Genomic DNA, 18233 nt, shown 5'->3' with positions numbered 1-18233 from the left:
TAATTGGCCAATTAGTAAAGTTATTTCCTCTCTAATTTACATTTTGTGCTGCAGTAGTTCTGACCATGTGATCTTTAAAGTTTAACTAAGCTAACTTATTAGAGCGAGCACTAATAAGAAAACTTGGCAGCATTGAGACAAAGCTTTTATTTTTCCTTAGTCGTAAAGTCTCGACAAAGACATCAAAGTGGTTAGTGATTTGCAATTCTGAGTGGAGGTTTAAACTTTGTGCTTTACACATCGAGCCAATTAAAAGCACAAAACAATCCTCGCCCGCGCAACATCACAGAAACCTTTCGTCTCGAAAGGAGCCTCATTCATCGTCTCCATCTGTTCTTCGGTCCAAACACTCTTCAGTATTTTTCACTGTCCTTCTGTATGTTTGAATTTGAAGCACTCAGTAATCAGCCTTGATCCAGGTTCAGTTCATCTCTTCATACATAAACACATTCTGTTCGTTATTTAACAGCACTTGTAAGGTTGCTTCCTTTCCTCCAAAGCCAACTCTAATAACATTATGACACAGCTATAATACAACATTCAGCATTCGCAGAACACTAATATTTACAAACACCAACAATCTCCGGCTAGCACCATATTTACCCATGACACTACAGTTTATCTTTAGACACTTAAATACATACAACATCAAACACCAACAGACTAACTATTGAAGGTGCGGTCTCCATTGTTTGAAAGCCAACGTTGACATATAAAATCACCAAAACAAACACGCCCCTAACCCAAACGGGTCCCACCCCTGTATCGATAGCTCCGCCCACACATCCATCCGTAACCCGGGCGACTAACAGAAAGAAACGTGTCTTTATCATAGCTGAAGGGAAGAACAATACGATTGTAGATAAACAAACAAGCAAAAATGCCACACAAGCATAATGATGTAAAGGACAAAGGCATATATTAGTTCTGTGTAACAAAGCAAAACCAACGTTACTCACCTATCGAGAAGGAAAAAAGCGCCTCGGCGTCTTAAGTAAAGTCGGCCACATATTCACAGGTCGGAGTTTCCCGAGTCAGTAACTCCTGAGCTAAACGCTGTTACTACACAAAACGCGGTTGTAGCTGCCTCTCTACATTACTACGATAGAAAAGAGGTGTTATTTGTGTAGTAACAGCGTTTAGCTCAGGAGTTATTGACTCGGGAAACTCCAACCTGTGAATATGTGGCCAACTTCCTGCTCCTTCAGTTCTCTCCAGCGCTGGAAAGCTGATCCTATATTAACACGTCCTACTTCTTGTCCTTATCGTAAGTCTTTCTTCTCTTTCTTTGTTTTTATCCTCCATGTCAATGTTAAAACCGCTTTCTGCTAATGTCACACATGCGCACCGAACACTCTCTCCGCCCATACTGACAAGACACGCCCCTTTCTGCGCACTGAACACTCTCTCTGCCCATATTGACAAGACACGCCCCTTTCTGCGCACCGAACACTCTCTCCACCCATATCGACAAGACACACCCCTTTCTGCTCATTGGTTACACGTTTGTGTTGTTTTTGTTTTGCTTGTCGTCCCCAGTTTTCTGAAGCATTTCTCCAAAATCGGAGACCCCACCTTTAAACTCCAAAATTCAAACATTCATCATTAAACACTACAAACACAAACATTTAACATCCTACACCAACATGCTCACCACCAAACACTGACAACTGCCTTAAACATTATACACCTTTGACACTTAAAACACTAACATTCACCACCGAACTCCATCAAACACCGACATTCTACATCAAAAACAAAATATTTCACCCTCAACATTAAACCTTATGTTTAGTCACTTAAACACTAATGACCATCAAACACCACCTTTCACCAACCACACCAAAATAGCACAAACACAATTATATTCTATCATACATTCACTATGCAATAATTAAGGTGGTGTTTGTCTGGTGAGCTTCCTGTCTGTCTGTTCACACTCACATGGAAGTAAATGTCATCTATATTACAGGACCTGAGTCCTAGACCACATCAGTGTGTGTGTGTGTGTGTGTGTGTGTGTGTGTGTGTGTGTGTGTGTGTGTGTGTGTGTGTGTGTGTGTGTGTGTGTGTGTGTGTCATCAGTAAAGAAACAGTTGTTCTTCGGCGTCTATTTCATGTTTGCTACTTTAGCCTTTTGGCTCCAATGCAAAACTAGACAAACACACACTGGTCACCAATCAGGTCTCGGCTGATGGAGCACAATCGAGGTCATTGGAGATGGAGAGAATGAGGAGGAAATGAAGGTGGATGGTGCAGGTTCCCCTGTGACTCCGAGACAGTGTGCTGTCCTCCAGAGGTGGTGTGTCCTGTGTGTAAACAGGATTACTAAGATGAAGACGAGAGCAGTGTTTACTCTCCCTCCTCCTCACAGACTGAAGATGATGAAGAAGTGCAGAGATCATTCAGCACTGAGGCAAGAGTGCAAATAAACACAGACATGTGAGTGTTTATAGAGGCAGCGGAAGGGAAGAGAGACAGACAGAGATACAAAGAGAAAGAACAGAGAAAGAAAAGTGGAGACACTAAGACACACCATTCCCAACACTTAACCACAGCCAGAGACACGCCCATCTCCTCTTCTCAAAGACACGCCCATCTCCTCTTCTCAAAGACACACCCATCTGCTCTTCTCAGAGACACGCCCATCTGCTCTTCTCAAAGACACGCCCATCTGCTCTTCTCAAAGACACGCCCATCTCCTCTTCTCAAAGACACGCCCATCTCCTCTTCTCAAAGACACGCCCATCTGCTCTTCTCAAAGACACGCCCATCTGCTCTTCTCAAAGACACGCCCATCTCCTCTTCTCAAAGACACGCCCATCTCCTCTTCTCAAAGACACACCCATCTCCTCTTCTCAAAGACACGCCCATCTCCTCTTCTCAAAGACACGCCCATCTCCTCTTCTCAGAGACACGCCCATCTCCTCTTCTCAAAGACACACCCATCTCCTCTTCTCAAAGACACGCCCATCTCCTCTTCTCAAAGACACGCCCATCTCCTCTTCTCAAAGACACACCCACACACCCATCTCCTCTTCTCAAAGACACGCCCATCTCCTCTTCTCAAAGACACACCCATCTCCTCTTCTCAAAGACACGCCCATCTCCTCTTCTCAAAGACACACCCATCTCCTCTTCTCAAAGACACGCCCATCTCCTCTTCTCAAAGACACGCCCATCTCCTCTTCTCAAAGACACACCCATCTCCTCTTCTCAAAGACACGCCCATCTCCTCTTCTCAAAGACACACCCACAAACCCATCTCCTCTTCTCAAAGACACACCCATCTCCTCTTCTCAAAGACACGCCCATCTCCTCTTCTCAAAGACACACCCACAAACCCATCTCCTCTTCTCAAAGACACACCCATATCCTCCTTTTGAAATAAACACCTGTCTGCCCCAGTCAGACACTCGCCCATCTCCTCTCACTGAATTGCACACCCACCACATCTCCCCCTCCACATGACACACCCTTCTCAAGACACACCAATCTGGTCCTGGTCTCAAAAAAATACTCACCCACCTGTCTCTCTCAACACTCACCCACCTGTCTCACTCAGTACTCACCCACCCGTCTCACTCAGTACCCACCCACCTGTCTCACTCAACACTCACCCACCTGTCTCTCTCAACACTCACCCACCTGTCTCACTCAACACTCACCCACCCGTCTCTCTCAGTACTCACCTACCCGTCTCGCTCAGTACTCACCCACCTATCTCTCTCAGTACTCAGCCACCTGTCTCTCTCAGTACTCACCCACCTGTCTCTCTCAGCACTCACCCACCTGTCTCTCTCAGTACTCACCCACCCGTCTCTCTCAACACTCACCCACCCGTCTCACTCAGTACTCACCCACCTGTCTCACTCAGTACTCACCCACCTGTCTCACTCAGTACTCACCCACCTGTCTCTCTCAACACTCACCCACCTGTCTCTCTCAACACTCACCCACCTGTCTCACTCAACACTCACCCACCCGTCTCTCTCAACACTCACCCACCTGTCTCACTCAGTACTCACCCACCTGTCTCACTCAGTACTCACCCACCTGTCTCTCTCAACACTCACCCACGTGTCTCACTCACCCACCCGTCTCTCTCAATACTCACCCACCAGTCTCACTCAGTACTCACCCACCCATCTCTCTCAACACTCACCCACCTGTCTCACTCAACACTCACCCACCTGTCTCTCTCAACACTCACCCACCTGTCTCACTCAGTACTCACCCACCCGTCTCTCTCGACACTCACCCACCTGTCTCTCTCAACACTCACCCACCTGTCTCTCTCAATACTCACCCACCCGTCTCACTCAACACTCACCCACCCGTCTCTCTCAACACTCACCCACCTGTCTCTCTCAATACTCACCCACCTGTCTCACTCAACACTCACCCACCTGTCTCACTCAACACTCACCCACCTGTCTCACTCAGTACTCACCCACCTGTCTCACTCAGTACTCACCCACCTGTCTCTCTCAATACTCACCCACCCGTCTCACTCAACACTCACCCACCTGTCTCACTCAACACTCACCCACCCGTCTCTCTCAACACTCACCCACCTGTCTCACTCAGTACTCACCCACCTGTCTCACTCAGTACTCACCCACCTGTCTCTCTCAACACTCACCCACCTGTCTCACTCACCCACCCGTCTCTCTCAACACTCACCCACCAGTCTCACTCAGTACTCACCCACCCATCTCTCTCAACACTCACCCACCTGTCTCACTCAACACTCACCCACCTGTCTCTCTCAACACTCACCCACCCGTCTCACTCAGTACTCACCCACCCGTCTCACTCAGTACTCACCCACCTGTCTCACTCAACACTCACCCACCTGTCTCTCTCAACACTCACCCACCTGTCTCACTCAACACTCACCCACCCGTCTCTCTCAACACTCACCCACCCGTCTCACTCAACACTCACCCACCTGTCTCACTCAGTACTCACCCACCCGTCTCACTCAACACTCACCCACCTGTCTCACTCAGTACTCACCCACCTGTCTCACTCAACACTCACCCACCTGTCTCACTCAACACTCACCCAGCTGTCTCTCTCAATACTCACCCACCAGTCTCACTCAGTACTCACCCACCCGTCTCTCTCAACACTCACCCACCTGTCTCACTCAACACTCACCCACCTGTCTCTCTCAACACTCACCCACCTGTCTCACTCAGTACTCACCCACCCGTCTCACTCAGTACTCACCCACCCGTCTCACTCAACACTCACCCACCTGTCTCTCTCAACACTCACCCACCCGTCTCACTCAACACTCACCCACCCGTCTCTCTCAACACTCACCCACCTGTCTCACTCAACACTCACCCACGTGTCTCACTCAACACTCACCCACCTGTCTCTCTCAACACTCACCCACCTGTCTCACTCAGTACTCACCCACCCGTCTCACTCAGTACTCACCTACCAGTCTCACTCAGTACTCACCCACCAGTCTCACTCAGTACTCACCCACCTGTCTCACTCAGTACTCACCCACCTGTCTCTCTCAACACTCAATCACTCAACACTCACCCACCTGTCTCACTCAGTACTCACCCACCCGTCTCACTCAACACTCACCCACCTGTCTCACTCAGTACTCACCCACCTGTCTCTCTCAACACTCACCCACCTGTCTCACTCAACACTCACCCACCTGTCTCACTCAACAATAACCCACCCGTCTCTCTCAACACTCACCCACCCGTCTCTCTCAACACTCACCCACCTGTCTCTCTCAACACTCACCCACCTGTCTCACTCAGTACTCACCCACCTGTCTCACTCAGTACTCACCCAGCTGTCTCTCTCAATACTCACCCACCAGTCTCACTCAGTACTCACCCACCCGTCTCTCTCAACACTCACCCACCTGTCTCACTCAACACTCACCCACCCGTCTCTTTCAATACTCACCCACCTGTCTCACTCAGTACTCACCCACCTGTCTCTCTCAATACTCACTCACCTGTCTCACTCAACACTCACCCACCCGTCTCTCTTAACACTCACCCACCTGTCTCTCTCAACACTCACCCACCTGTCTCACTCAACACTCACCCACCTGTCTCACTCAGTACTCACCCACCTGTCTCTCTCAACACTCACCCACGTGTCTCACTCAACACTCACCCACCTGTCTCTCTCAACACTCACCCACCTGTCTCACTCAGTACTCACCCACCTGTCTCACTCAGTACTCACCCAGCTGTCTCTCTCAATACTCACCCACCAGTCTCACTCAGTACTCACCCACCGTCTCTCTCAACACTCACCCACCTGTCTCACTCAACACTCACCCACCCGTCTCTTTCAATACTCACCCACCTGTCTCACTCAGTACTCACCCACCTGTCTCTCTCAATACTCACTCACCTGTCTCACTCAACACTCACCCACCCGTCTCTCTTAACACTCACCCACCTGTCTCTCTCAACACTCACCCACCTGTCTCACTCAACACTCACCCACCTGTCTCACTCAGTACTCACCCACCTGTCTCTCTCAACACTCACCCACCTGTCTCACTCAACACTCACCCACCTGTCTCTCTCAACACTCACCCACCTGTCTCTCTCAACACTCACCCACCTGTCTCACTCAGTACTCACCCACCTGTCTCACTCAGTACTCACCCACCTGTCTCACTCAGTACTCACCCACCTGTCTCACTCAGTACTCACCCACCAGTCTCACTCAGTACTCACCCACCTGTCTCACTCAATACTCACCCACCTGTCTCACTCAGTACTCACCCACCTGTCTCTCTCAACACTCACCCACCCGTCTCACTCAGTACTCACCCACCTGTCTCTCTCAACACTCACCCACCTGTCTCACTCAGTACTCACCCACCCGTCTCACTCAGTACTCACCCACCTGTCTCTCTCAACACTCACCCACCCGTCTCACTCAGTACTCACCCACCTGTCTCTCTCAGCGATGCATATTTTATTATGCTGTGATGAGGTTTGACGTTTCCATGGAACTTGTCTTACATTTATAAATATACTTGTGAGATTTAGTTGTGTCATTAAGTCCGACGGTGAGATTGTGCTGTAAGCTGATGTGTGTGTTTATGCTGCAACAGAAAAAGGGATTTGGACTCAGAACAATAAAGGACAGCTAGCTGTTCTCATTTGTCTTCCCTTCACCTATTAAAAGGCTCAGCAGGCTTCACTTTGTAAAACAATACAAACTAACCCACACAAACTCCATTCCGAAGCTTATCAGCATGTGTTGGTGAGACTGGCTGGAGCAGTCTGGCTGTTTGGGAGGACACACGGACACCACATTTGTCTCTGAGATTAATTGAAGATGCAAAATGAGAGAAATTGAATAAAAGAAAAGCAGAACAAATGTGTGATGGAGACCATCTGTCTCTCTTTATTCTGTCTGTCTGTCTGCGTGACACCTCGGCCGTGTGCTGAGGATAAACGACAGCGAGGAATCGGCACACGCTTCAGAACGCCCACAGAAGATGTGAGCTCTACACAAATCGATATTTCATGGCAGGATTTCTCCCACAGATAAACAATGGCTCTGTTGAAGTATCTTGCGTTTAAATAATGGATCAGGGAATAATAGGGATCAGCTCCACACACTTTGGCCGTGAATTCTTCACCCTGGGTTTGACTTCCAGATCAAACAGCTTTGTTTCCTCCTACACCAAGAGACCGGCTGCAAAGATCTCACACGCTGGCCTTGAAGGCTGTTCCTTATGAACTGGAGACTCTTTACACAGCTGCTTCCCCGAATCAGGCCTGATGGCTGTAAAGACCGAGCATTAATAATGTAGAGGTTATGAGTTTAAATCCCAGAAGACAACATTGGGTTCTTGGCTGAGGTCCTCGTAGATCTTCTAGACTCAGAGATGAGTGGCATTATTTAACACGAACAAAAGTGTTCCTCGAGGATGCTTTAGATGTTTAACGGCTGTTGCTTTGTAACACGGTTCTACTTTAAGTAAAAGAAGGAGGAAATCGTCCTCAAAAGTTCTTTTGTATTTTAATGTAATTGTATTTAATCATGCCTTTTTAACTCACTACAACGCTAAATCAATGAGAACCCTGAGCTTGTTTCTTTACAACGAGACGGTTCCATCTGGGGTAACAGGAGACAATGACACCCGAAGTGTGTCGCTTATGTCCAGTTTATTCCGTTGTTTTGTTTCGGTTGCCATCACTGCAGAAATCCCCGCTTCACACAGATAGCATGTCGGACATGGCGATAGGGATGTAAGTGCTGTGGTGACAATCTCAGGGTATTCCACCATGACTTTAATCCAGAACACCGGCAGAGTTTCTAACTTTCTAACGACGTCTGTTTCCTGCTCATTTTTACTAATTTGTGGGTTAAATTTGAGCAAACACAATATACACGTACACCAAGCAGTGTTAAACATGACAAAGTACCGGTGAACAGAGAGAAGAGCGATACACACCTTCTCTCTCCACCAAAGCTACAACACCACTGCCGCTCGCAGCCGCTCGGCTCCAGGCGTCACCTAAACCCGGCCCGATATCATGATATTTTGTGCATGCGCGGTATTGGTGAGGCTTTAGGTGACGTCTCTCAGCTCCCAGTTAACCTCTCGTCCATGGAAAGTCGCACAAACCCGAGAGAAATACACCACAGTAAATAACATGGGAATAATTTAATGTTCCTTGGGCGGCCCGGTACCATTTGGTCCACGGACCACTGGTGTAGCAGACGCCCTTATATCCAGAGCGACTTACATTTTTCCATCTCATTTTTATACAACTGAGGGTTAAGGGTCTTGCTCAGGGACCCAGCAGTGGCAGCTTGGTGGAAGTGCGAATCGAACTCACAACCTTCTGATTGGTAGTCCGGCACCTTAACCACTAGGCTACCACATGCCCCCACCACTTTATACCTGTATATCCGGTGCCACTATGTGCTTGGGTTTTGGTTTCTGTTCATGCCTCTGTCCTGTCAGTGGTGTACTACCTGCTTGTGTTCGCCTGTTCTGTGTTAGCCTCATTAGCTCGTCTGGCATCAGAGTTTTATGGTTTCTTGGAATCTCCCAAGTTATGGTATATGGCATTATGGTGCACAGTTGATGCCCTTGTGCCTTTACACACTCTCTACTCACACCACATCAGCCCACAGACGTTCTTAGCTATTTACAGCTACTACATTACTAATATAAACCTTTCAGCCCAGGGCAGAGCAGTACCGCTCTTTAGCATGTCGGCCATTTTGAATAGTTTAAATTAAACGCTACACATTGCAGAAAGAAGATTTGGGATGGAACCAAACACTTCACTGCATTCTCACTACAAATAAGACTCGTTTTCTGAAGGCTTTCCAGTTCAACACTTGCTCTTTGTATAAAAAGCGTTTAAACCCCAAGCAGGAGAATTAGTTTGACACAGCGGCAGACGTGTCTGTGTCTCGGCTGTCGCTTTCGTCCGTCGTTAAAAGGGAGAAAGTCACGACGTGTTGAAGAGAACAAGAACTTTATGACATGGTTAATTTGGTCATGATATCAGCGCATACATGACTCCGAGTTGTAGGTCATCCGTATACGAGCCTTCTGCTTGTTCCTCAAGCTTCAACACGTGATGAAAAAAAAGCAAATGAATAAAATTCATCTTCTACAAAAATAAAAAGATTGATGCTTTTTGTAAATCCGTGAGCAAACTTCAACTCCTTCACATCTTTGTTTATTATTCAGTTATTCAGCGGCTAATAGAAAGTGAATGGAACGAAGGAAGAAATCCTGCAGGAATAATTCAGCAGTCTCAGACACTTATGGTGAAAGTAAACAGGAGTCGATCACGTGCAGTGGGGGTGGGGGGTTCGCCTCACACCTCCAGGGTTGGGGGTTCGATTCCCACCTCCGCCTTGTGTGTGTGGAGTTTGCATGTGCTCCCCGTGCCTCGGGGGTTTCCTCCGGGTACTCCGGTTTCCTCCCCCGGTCCAAAGACATGCATGGAAGGTTGATTGGCATCTCTGGGAAATTGTCCGTAGTGTGTGAGTGTGTGTGTGTGTGTGTGTGTGTGTGTGTGTGTGTGTGAGTGAATGAGAGTGTGTGTGTTTTTGGTGTTCGTCCTTTCCAACGATGTGAAAAGCCATGCGAATGACGTGCTTTTGATTTCAGTTTCAGGAGAGTTGATGAAATTGAGACCGTTCTTGGTAACTCTGACTTTTGGAAGTGTATCTTACAGAGCTGTTCTGATGGACGAGAGAAAAAACAAGGCGAGGGAATAACTGACGGGAGAAAATGGGGAATGAGGGATAAGTGCCATGGCTGGTCATGAAAGGAGAACCTGGTGCTGAATCATGTTTGGCCTTCACACACTCACACACCACCAGTGGAAGCTGATTAGCTGGCAACCGAGACGGGAAGCGGTGTCGAATGGCCACCAATTTCACACCGTTTGTTTCAGGAGTCTTGGCTGGTAAACAGCTCAGCGCTCCATTGATAAGCACTCCTAAAGCTGCATGTTCTTTGGGATTTGCTTGCATGCCAAAGCAGCTGGACGCTCTGGATGCCAGCCAATCACCACATCAGGAGCTTTAGAGTAACTAGAGCCAGTGTTAAACACAACACACTCTGAATGTACTGATGTCTGGGGACAAGTGATGAGCCTGATGAATGGAAAACAACTGGACACATTAGACACCGCAAACAAGGTCCAAAAAAAGGTCTCTGTTTATCATCGGTACCTTTGACCAATCAAACAACAGCCCCGCCCCAATGCCCCCGTCTGAATCTCAACTCTGTAACTGAACAGACTGATCAGAAGGTTTCCTCTGCAATCAGACCACGCCCCTCATATTGGTTACAGTGTAACCGATAGCAACGCATTTTCAGTCACCAGGACATGCCAAAAGCTTCCTGATCCTAGTGCTTTCCGATTCCGAACATTCCCTCACTGATCTCGGAGCATTCCGACTGCAGTTCCTGCGGTGTTCCTGACCACTTCTGCTCTCCGGACCTTCCCCAGCCATCCTGGTGCCCTACATCTGGTCAGAGCACCATCACTTGTACGTGTTCACTGATACACCACAACTCTCAGTGAACAGATTTCATGTTAACCCTAAAGTGAATCTCTTGGTTGCACCTTTTGACCATAAAGTCCACATTCCCTTTTCGAGTCTGGTTTCTCTCACGGTTCCTTGCTCATATCATCTCAGGGAGCTTTCGTGTGTTGATGTCCAGTCGATCGGTGCTGCAGTCGTTAGGTTGTTATCATGGTGTGGAGGCTAGTGCTCCAAAGATCTGCAGATATATTAGATATTATATAGCGTGTGATATTAGTCATAGACAGGATCGTGACTTCAGGACCATAGCAGGCGTCTAGGTGCTCTGCCTTATCGTCCCTCGTGCTCTCCGTCTCAGGGTTATCTGCTGTGGCACTGTGCTTCACAGTCATTTAGAAAACGCTGAGTTTTTCATATGCCAGAAAATAAATCGCCTGTCTAGGATTTTTTTTCCTTTCCACACCTGTCAGGAGAAAGCAATAGCTTTTAATCTGTGCATCAAAGCCACAGAGGAAAATAAACCCTCTTTCATTCTCTTCTTCTTCTTCTCTCCTCCGGTGTTTATCGATAACCCCTTTCACATTCTCATTTTTCATTTGCACCACAGAGCGCTGTGTGTGTACAGGGAAGATTTCCAGGTTGTGATAAGAGCTGGTTCGGGATCTCAGGATCAGAACATCTCAGAGGCTCAGGGTGATGATCTGAGTCCAATCAAAATTAGAACCTTTCTGACTTTCATTACGTTGATATTTTGTCACATACAGTATGAAAGCTGAACCCTGCCTTTAAGATAATATGTGAGGAGTAAAATACACCAGAGTGTGTGTGTGTGTGTGTGTGTGTGTGTGTGTGTGTGTGTGCTGTTACAACAGGGTGGTGTAATAAAGAAGAGCTGTTCTCACCCCCCAACCCCAAGCAGTATAAAGAACGACACGCGTTCTCTCCGGTGCAGAACTCAGCAATGGTGGAGCTCTACATCAACGTGTAAAGATACTGATGATCAATTTCTGACCTCTGACCTGGACTTTAACTGTGACTACAGAAACTGTCTCGATATCCACTCGATATTCTCCTGCTCTCAATAACACAGACAGAGAGACAGATGGAGATTACAGAGCTGATGGAAAAACCAACAGAAGGAAATGACTTGGGTTCTTCTGGGTGTTTTCTTTTGATGCTTGTGTTTGGAGTTGATGATCACAAGGAGAAATCTTTACTCTGAGCAAAGAGAAGAGGCTTTCAGAGCCTCAGGACTCCATGATTCATCATGTTCTGTTTTAACTTCTTCTGATTTAAACATCATTTAAGTTCTTATCAAATCCTGGTAAAGAGGCACGGTGGCTTAGTGGTTAGCACGTTCGCCTCACACCTCCAGGGTTGGGGGTTCGATTCCCACCTCCGCCTTGTGTGTGTGGAGTTTGCATGTTCTCCCCGTGCCTCGGGGGTTTCCTCCGGGTACTCCGGTTTCCTCCCCCGGTCCAAAGACATGCATGGTAGGTTGATTGGCATCTCTGGGAAATTGTCCGTAGTGTGTGTGTGTGTGTGTGAATGAGAGTGTGTGTGTGATGACGCCTGAGATAGGCACAGGCTCCCCGTGACCAGAGAAGTTCAGATAAGCGGTAGGAGATGAATGGATGAATGAATGAATATGAATGAATAATTCCTGGTCAATATTCATCAGATAGCTAATCACACAGTAGCTCATGGGCTCATAGGCTGTGTCCTAAACCACCAGAGGAACTCTAAAGAACTCCAGAGGAATCCTGAGAAACCAGAAATAGAACAAAGTAGACAAAAAACATTTAGGGATTTGTGGAAATAAGAGAAAAGAAGGATCATGCACTAGGAAATAGATCTATTGGGACAGGGAACACTTACACTATATGACCAAAAGTACATGCACTCTGTCAATCACACACACGTACTTCTTCTCCAAACTGTTCCCATCACAGTCACACAGTTGTCCTGAACGTCTCTGTGTGTAACTTTACAGTTTCCTTCCTGTGCACAAAGCAGCTCCATGAAGACATTTAGCAGACACCCTTATCCAGAGTGACTTACAACTGAGCAACTGAGGGTTAAGGGCCTTGCTCAGGGGCCCAGCAATGACAGCTTGGTGGACCTGGGGTTCGAACCCATGACCTTCCGATCAGTAGCCCAACACCTTAACCACTGAGCTACCACATCCCTGACATGGTGTGGAGGTGAAGGTAGGAGTGAAGAACTCAAGTGTCCTACACAGAGGCCTGACTCTGACTCAACAGGAGTCTCCTTAACATCCTGAACATCAGAGTCTGAGCTGAGAGAGTCTGGAAGAGAGAATTTTATTATAACATATGATCTGAAAATGTAGGTGATCTCATAACTGTTTATTTATTTATATATATAAGTGCAATGGCCTGATGTAGTGAACACTACGTAGTGAACACAGTGTGGTTTGGGCCACAAGACTGAAGGTGTTTTAACCTCTGCTCTATGTCTTCCAGATCAGAAGCACAACTTGCCATCGATTGGAGCGAGAGGGAATTCCGGCGGCATACGCCGTTGAGTTAAAGGTTAGTCTCTGTTCTATTGCTTCAAAGACTCCACACACACATACATACACACACACACACACCCACACACACACACACACACACACACACATACACACACACATACACACACACACAGATTCATTAGAAATGCCAAAGGCTGGAGAGTTGCCTCAGCCATTCATTGTCCAACACCTGCACAGCTTTCATCCTCGCTTTGGCCGCCACTCGGTTATGACACACACACACACACACACACACACACACACACACACACTCAGAGCAAACAACATGCACAGCCCAGTGGGAAATCAATACCTATTCCACTACACTGATATATATTTATATAAGTGTGTTCATTCAGTACATCAAGGCAATTTTGTTTTCTCTTAACACACACACACACACACACACACACACACACACACACACACACACACACACACACACACCTTTTCTCCTTCCTTTGTCAAAACATACCCATAATGTGTGCGCTGTCTCGAGAGTGAGAGAGGAAAATAAGCAGATTTGCGAGTCGGAGCGTCTCGTCTCTCCTTCATGCGTTGAAGAGTTCCACTAATGAAATATTGATCTCGTCTTCCTGCAAAGATACAAACACGCCGAGCTGAAATATGACAAGCTGGAGACAGGACGCATTTCAGCCCTGGTGCTTGATGGGAAATAAATGTGGCAAGGACATTTTGTTAAAATGCTCTTTTGAATCTTCGTATTCGTAACACGTTAAACTCTAATGTGACTCTATGAGAAGAAGCTGTAAGTCGCTACGAGCTAACTATTGGGAGACAGGAGACAGGAACGGCGAGCTAAAACACTGGGAATGTCGGGTCATGGGAACACTGGGAATGTGGGGGTCATGGGAACACTGGGAATGTGGGGGTCATGGGAACACTGGGGATGTAGGGGTCATGGGAACACTGGGAATGTGGGGTCATGGGAACACTGGGAATGTGGGGGTCATGGGAACACTGGGAATGTGGGGTCATGGGAACACTGGGAATGTGGGGGTCATGGGAACACTGGGAATGTGGGGGTCATGGGAACACTGGGGATGTAGGGGTCATGGGAACACTGGGAATGTAGGGGTCATGGGAACACTGGGAATGCAGGGGTCATGGGAACACTGGGAATGTGGGGGTCATGGGAACACTGGGAATGTGGGGTCATGGGAACACTGGGAATGTGGGGGTCATGGGAACACTGGGAATGTGGGGGTCATGGGAACACTGGGAATGTGGGGTTATGGGAACACTGGGAATGTGGGGGTCATGGGAACACTGGGAATGTGGGGTCATGGGAACACTGGGAATGTGGGGTTATGGGAACACTGGGAATGTGGGGGTCATGGGAACACTGGGAATGTGGGGTCATGGGAACACTGGGAATGTGGGGGTCATGGGAACACTGGGAATGTGGGGTTATGGGAACACTGGGAATGTGGGGTTATGGGAACACTGGGAATGTGGGGTCATGTTGTGCTCAGTTGCACTGGACTGTGAGTCCCATGAATGTGAATGCAGCTCGTATTCGTGTCTGAACTCATTCAGGAAGTGAAGTAACCTGCACAGGTATTCTAGCAATTGATCACATCATTGGTTTCCATAACAACATGTGTATCATGTTCAGGGAACGCTGTGAGGAAAAAGTGTGAGTTGTGTTGTGTTGTGTGATGATGAACATAAATGAGTGTCCAACAGTGTGGGGTCGAGGAGAACAGTCACGCTTGGACTCGAGAAGAACCTGAGAAGACCCTGGGCTGAGAGGACACGGGAACATGAGGCTTAAAAATGTGTTCTTACATTAATGACATCACAACACTGCAATCTAAGAGGCTCAAGTATATATGTGTGTGTGTGTGTGTGTGTGTGTGTGTGTGTGTGTGTGTGTGTGTGTGTGTGTGTGTGTGTGTGTTTCCCACAGTGCACTTGGCCATTCTAGCCCCATTAAAATGCCACTTTTGTGTGACGCGTTGAGACTCGAAGCTCAGACTCCGGAGAAAAGGGAGCCAATTTTTCATCGTTATTGGATGTGACATATCCAAAACGACTGAGCGGTGAGAGCTGAGAGAGAGAGAGAGAGAGAGAGAGAGAGAGAGAGAGAGAGAGAGAGAGAGAGAGAGAGAGAAGCTCTTGTCCTGATTCATTCCTCTGAAAAACAGACGCAAAACAAAGCAATTCACCTTTAACTGGGTTAAAGTGAGGAATGGACGCCGCACTCGTCTCTCACTTACTCTCTATTGTACTGAGAGAGAGAGAGAGAGAGAGAGAGAGAGAGAGAGAGAGATATTTGCCCTCGCCTCTCTATCTACAGTCGTTCAGTATGACTTTATTATGCTAGTGTAGTAAAATGTACTCGCTAGCATCCGGCTTTAGATAGTCAATGGTTTTAAATAAATCTAGCTAGCGCAGTATGCTAGCATGCTAATGTAGCTAATGCTAATCTAATCAGGGGAATGACTTCTGGTTTTAAATAAAAACACATTATATTTTAAAAAAATTAACAAACAAAATACAACAATTAACATGAATAAAAAATAATTTAACAGATTCAACACAAACAAACTCTAATTCAGTATTTAGATTTAAATCCAGAAGTTCTGTCTACAAAAGCATGTAGATTCAGTACTTTTGAAGATGCTAGCAAGGACTGACTGACTAGGGTGTGTGTGTGTGTGTGTGTGTGTGTGTGTGTGTGTGTGTGTGTGTGTGTGTGAAGGAGAAGCTAATTAAGCCCATTAAACACTCTAATCAGGGTTTTTTGAATCGTAGCCGCTAACAGACGTGTTCCTGCTGATAGCTAGCGCTCAGCTGAGTCAGGCTTGGTGATTGATGCTCTATCAAAACACACAGTCCTGTTTGTTCTTTCAGCTGTAGGCCCTTTAATTTATTTTTTATTCTTATTCTTGCTCTATCTATCTCTCTACCACTTCATTATCTGATGTCTGACGTCCCGCTAATTACTCATAGCTTTTACAAATAATTCAGTATGAGCTGAACAGCTAGCTGGATGTTTATCCGTAAACTAAACGAGCTAAACTGTAGGATTGTCAGCCATACAAAAACATGAGACACATTGTGTAGTTCAGTTGTGTGTGTGTGTGTGTGTGTGTGTGTGTGTGTGTGTGTGTGTGTGTGTGTGTGTGTGTGTGTGTGTGTGCGCGCGCAACACTGTGTATATGTGTGTGAAGCACAGGTGTGTGTGGAGCACGCAGGGGTGTGTGTGTGGAGAACAGAAGAGTGTGTGTGTGTGTGTGTGTGTGTGTGTGTGTGTGTGTGTGTGTGTGTGTGTGTGTGTGTGTGTTACAACAGGGCACAGATTACTCACACTTCTTTCAGAACTTGGTGTTTTTGGTGTAAATCTTTCTGGATGATCAAAACTCCAAAAGAAAAAAGTTTCTCCAGCAGACATCTGACTGAAGAATCGACAGACAAAGGCGGTGTTTAGTCAGAGAGAGAGAGAGAGAGAGAGAGAGAGAGAGAGAGAGAGAGAGAGAGAGGATTGAGGTTTAACAGTAACTTTATTTCTGTGTTTTCTTTTTTTTTTACATCATTCCATCTTTTGCATTAAAAAAGCAGAGGGAATATAAATAAATAAATAAATAAATAAATAAATAAATAAATAAATAAATAAATAAATAAGACATATGATAATGAGTCAAGTAATAACAAATAGTTTAATGTGAAAAACTTTCAGAGATGAAAAACAAGCTCCTCATCATGAACAGTACTTATAGCCTCGTTAACAGACAGCTCATAAAAAGCAAATTCGATCTTTAACGTTTCTGCTACGAGTCGTTTGAACGTTATTTTAGAGTCAACAGCCTTTATTTTGTGTTTCCCACACTACTAGTTTTGCTGTTCCTATCAGATGGTTAAACAAACACTTCTTCCTTCTTTTTCCACAGCTGTATTTTACTCCACCAATAAACACTCCGTCAGAGAAATCTTGCTACACCAGCTCCTGAGTAACACAAAGAGGGGTCTAGAAGGTCAAGATGGAATCCATGACTTCCTCTTCTTCTTCTCCTAATGATGGAGAAACTCTAATTCCTGGGAACCCCATTTTGTTCCCAGTGTCCTGAGGGTTGTCATGTCACTGACCCATGTAAGCTCTCACCTCTTTAGTGAGTTCTTCATTCGTTCTCCACCCTTCTTCTTGACCCAGTTTTACAATGCCGTTCCTCGACAAGCTCTGCCGTGTACTTGTAGAGGACAGCAATCTTGTTTGGATAAACTGGTTAAAGAACAGAGGTTCCTCAGGGGCCCATAGTTCAGGGTTCTTTACCTCTCGTTCAGTTTTGATCACCTTTTTCCAAGACTGCAGCATTGATCTGTAGAAGGGAGTGAGCTCAGATAAGCTCACCTCTTGGAGATTCATGAGGAAAAGGTGTCTGTCCAGTCCCAAGTCACCAGCTTGCCTCAGGACTATTACGCTGGCGATCTTTTCCCAGAGTGCGTCTTTATTGTACAGGAATCTCTGTGCAGCTTGTATCCTAAAGGCAGTAACTCGGGCCCTCACATCCACCAGTCCTTGCTCTTGTGACAGGTACTGGAGCACTTAACCCACCCCAGCCTTAACCAACACATACATATCCATGTACAACAATTGTAAATATGAAATAAAAACATGACCGAA

At 46.6% G+C, this 18233-nt stretch overlaps 1 long non-coding RNA gene across 1 annotated transcript in view; it reads left to right on the top strand.

Annotated features, from left to right (window-relative positions):
• LOC125139500 overlaps window positions 1–13605 on the top strand; it is a 119140-nt gene extending 105535 nt beyond the window's left edge. Inside the window, exon 3 of the long non-coding RNA XR_007138530.1 lies at window positions 13533–13605. This is a non-coding gene — a long non-coding RNA (uncharacterized LOC125139500). The remainder of the gene's footprint in view (window positions 1–13532) is intronic.
• The last annotated feature ends 4628 nt before the right edge of the window (window positions 13606–18233 follow it).

Source organism: Tachysurus fulvidraco, chromosome 19 (assembly GCF_022655615.1).
Source record: "Tachysurus fulvidraco isolate hzauxx_2018 chromosome 19, HZAU_PFXX_2.0, whole genome shotgun sequence".
Taxonomy (NCBI): domain Eukaryota; kingdom Metazoa; phylum Chordata; class Actinopteri; order Siluriformes; family Bagridae; genus Tachysurus; species Tachysurus fulvidraco.
The sequence above is the reverse complement of the archived record's forward strand: the minus strand, read 5'-3'. Positions and strand labels throughout refer to the sequence as shown.